We start from the raw sequence: 3,907 nt of genomic DNA, 5'->3' as shown, positions 1-3,907 counted from the left end.
CCCAATAAAGGTTTCAGGCAACCACTGGGTTAATAAAGGCAGACCTCCAAGAGGTGCCTTTGTTAGCAAACCCAGCTTCTAGGGAAGCCTGAAATTTCAGGGTACAACCAACAACCCCCCCCCCCCCCCGCCTTAAAAATCCCATTTCTAACCGCTGTAAAATACAAGTTCAGGCCCAAAGCAAAGATCAGGAACAAGGGAGGTAAAAACACGAGAAATACAGATAAAGCATGTCAGTCATATTGTATTGTACTCACCAAGGATCAAGACTTGGTGGTTCCTATCATCAAATCCATCCAAAAAAAACAAAACCCCAGAGGGTCAGGCTCTGGTCACCCAACCCCTGCAGTGCTTTTATATCAGATCAAAAGAGGGAAACTAGAATCAGGAGATGATTTTAAATACAAAAAGATACAAAATCCTACACGACTTTCACTTTATGGGAGAGGGAGGACTGAACCAGGAAATACACACACAGCGATATAAATGCAATGCTGTCTCTAATGGCCGCCATAGGGATGGCAGGAGGTGGACATCTTTTTTTGTGTGTGTGTGTTTGTCTCTGCTTCTGCGGTTTCAGAAGAAGGAATTGGTTTCACGGTTGAGCAAAGGAAACTCAAGAGCAAGGATGTAGGTTAAGAAAGACCGGTCGCATGTCTGCGTTGGGCCCCTCTGCCGCCCTTTAGCAACCTACGGCCTAACTCAGGGGTGGGTAACTCCAGTCCGCAGGGGCCACCAAACAGGCCAGCTTTACAGGGTATCCCTGCTTCAGCGTAGGTGACTCAATCTTCGACTGTATCACCTGTGCTGAAGCAGGGATATCCTGAAAACTTGAGCTGTTGGTGGCCCTTGAGGACTGGAGTTTCCCTGCAGCGGTCTTACAAAGCTACGACGTGCATTATATTGTGAGAGTTTGAAGAACCAATCCCAAGCAGCTTAAAAAAAATTGTTTTAATATATGCCGCCTTTGATTACCTTTTATTCAAAACTAATAACCTAAGCTGCTGATTGATTCTCCCATGATCAATCAGCAAAGATCCTGCTTCCCAGGGTTCACTAAATGGCTGCCTTTCAGTTTCAAATCAATCTTTCAGTCAGTGTAACTCAGCAGCTACAATGTATTCTTACATTACTAAGGTAACATTATCTATTGTTACAGTTTGCAGCTCAAACTGCTGGGAACATTGGGGGAGGTGGGCTAAACCCTGCTATAGAAATCAAAGGATGCTCGGTATATTAAACCTCATTAACAATGGTATTAACAGTTGAATTATAAACTAAAAAAACAGTAAGTTATCTAATACTACAGAACTAATTACAAATAAAATAAACACACACGTAGAATATTGCTGGGATTTCCCCTTTAATGCTGTGATGCGGGAGTCAGGTCGGAATTCCAGACTTCGCGGTGCAGAGACAATACGGTGACGCGGTGCGTTTGGAAATAAGTCATTTTACTGCGCAGTAGAATTCCATTTGCACCCGTAGTCCGCAGACACAGAGGTATCGCAGGGAACCTCTACTTAGCATATTTGCTATGCGTCTTCTTTTCCAGCTACCCTGAAGCGGATGACAGATCCCCAGGGAAACCGCTGCGGCTTCCCAAGGTGAAACTTCATTATTATTTCAAAGGATGCATTGTAATAACAGCACAGCACATAGCAAGGCCCTCAACGCAGACTCCAACCATTATCCCATTACCTTCCACCAGTGAAAAACACCAGTCACTCTTTGTATTAGCTAACTCTAGTCTGTGTTTGATAAAGTCTGAGTTAACGTAGCAATCCCCCCCCCCCCCCGACCCCCCCAAAAAGCTGTTTTATTTTTTATTTTTATCGAAAACGAATTACCTAAGCTGCCGATCAATTAATTCTCCCATGAGCGACCACCAAAGATCCTGCTTCCCGGGGTTCACTAAATGGCTGCCTTTCAGTTTCACTCAATCCTTCAGTCAGTGTAACTCAGCAGCTACAATGTATTATTATATTACTAAAGGTAACACTATTTGTTGTTACAGTTTGTAGCTCAAACTGCTGGGAATATTGGCAACAAAGGATCACAAACAGGAAAGTGTTACAGAAATCTTGCACTGCTGGGGAGGTGGGCTAAAGCCTGCTATAGGAATCAAAGGATGCTCAGTCTATTAAACCTCATTAACATGGCATTAAGAGTTTAATTTTTTTTTTAAATGTAGTAAGTATTATCCAATACTACAGAACTGATTTATTTAAATAAACACACATATAGGATATTGCTGGGATTGCTCCTTTAAATACTATCTGTTAGCACTGAGTTTTGTGAAAAAATATATTAAAACAAGACAGGGAAAGAAAATCCCAAATCAGCATTAACAATGATACTATGAAAATATTGTGTTGGATTTGTTTTATTGCCTATTTCTAGAATCACCACTAGCAAATACAGTATATCGCTGGGGTGGGCAACCTCAGTCCTCACGGGCCACCAACAGGCCAGGTTTTCAGCATATCCCTGCTTCAGCACAGGTGGGTGCAGTCTTTGAATGAGCCACCCGTGCTGACGCAGGGATATCCTGAAAACCTGACCTGTTGGTGGCCCTTGAGGACAGGAGTTGCCCACCCATGGTATATAGAGATACAGTATTTGACAGGTGAAAGTGAAGCAGTGTTTTCCATTTTGCTGGCGTTCCTCGGGATATTCACAATGTCCTTTGTAACACTGTATGACAGCGTCAGGGGTGGTTTTAATATTCAATTAGAGTGTAGGCTCTTCAGGATAGGAATTCAGGAGTCCGGTAAACAGTGACAGCTTTCACACGGAGGTGTTAACCCCCAGGATCTGAAATCAGCGAGACTACCGGGATTTGACGCAAAAATGCCATTGTGAAAAATGCTGACTTTTACTGCCGACGGGAGCACAGGTGGATTCACAGAAAATCAGCGAGTGTCGGAAGGACTGTTAAAATATATTCTAATGTATGCAAATGATTGATTGAGACAAACGAATAATTGTAGGTGCATTATTCCCTTACTGTATGTGAAAGGAAGAAGAATAAACAGGTAGTGATACCTTTTAGCGGACCAACAATAGCTTCCAGTGTACAAAGTTGCCACACTCACATGGATCTTCATCAGGTTGGCCAGTGGTAGCAGTCAGATTACATACAGTTTGCAGTGTGATGGTTACACTGGGAGTAGGGTCACCAGGCGGCTTCTCCTAAAATACTGGACACAATGGTCAAAGGTGCGAACACCCCACACAGTTTCCTCCTCTCCTTGGCGCAACCCCCAGGCTCCAGACACCTCTTCCGGAATGGGTGCATTACCCAGCAGCAGCCAATCAGGATGGAGGAAGCTGCCCAGCCCCCTAGCAACAGCCTTGCTAGGGGAAATCCCAAGCCATCAGGTCACTATGCCCAGAGAGGTAATACCGGTATACACATACACGCCCAGAGAGGTAATACCGGTATACACATACACGCCCAGAGAGGTAATACCGGTATACACATACACGCCCAGAGAGGTAATACCGGTATACACATACACGTCCAGAGAGGTAATACCGGTATACACACACACGCCCAGAGAGGTAATACCGGTATACACATACACGCCCAGAGAGGTAATACCGGTATACACATACACGCCCAGAGAAGTAATACCGGTATACAGATACACGCCCAGAGAGGTAATACCGGTATACACATACACGCCCAGAGAGGTAATACCGGTATACAGATACACGCCCAGAGAGGTAATACCGGTATACACATACACGCCCAGAGAGGTAATACCGGTATACACATACACGCCCAGAGAGGTAATACCGGTATACACATACACGCCCAGAGAGGTAATACCGGTATACACATACACGCCCAGAGAGGTAATACCGGTATACACACGCACGCCCAGAGAGGTAATACCGG

The 3,907-nt window shown here is 44.5% G+C and overlaps 1 protein-coding gene across 2 annotated transcripts in view; it reads right to left on the bottom strand.

Moving 5' to 3' along the window:
• The window catches only part of PIAS3 (protein inhibitor of activated STAT 3), a 42,879-nt gene extending 42,413 nt beyond the window's left edge, over nt 1-466 (bottom strand). For both annotated transcript variants that reach the window (XM_075607862.1, XM_075607863.1), the window contains exon 1: nt 258-466. The gene's annotated coding sequence lies outside the window, so the exon portion shown is untranslated. The remainder of the gene's footprint in view (nt 1-257) is intronic.
• Between the last annotated feature and the right edge of the window lie 3,441 nt (nt 467-3,907).

The sequence above is a fragment of the Ascaphus truei genome, chromosome 7 (assembly GCF_040206685.1).
Source record: "Ascaphus truei isolate aAscTru1 chromosome 7, aAscTru1.hap1, whole genome shotgun sequence".
Classification (NCBI taxonomy): domain Eukaryota; kingdom Metazoa; phylum Chordata; class Amphibia; order Anura; family Ascaphidae; genus Ascaphus; species Ascaphus truei.
The sequence above is the reverse complement of the archived record's forward strand: the minus strand, read 5'-3'. Positions and strand labels throughout refer to the sequence as shown.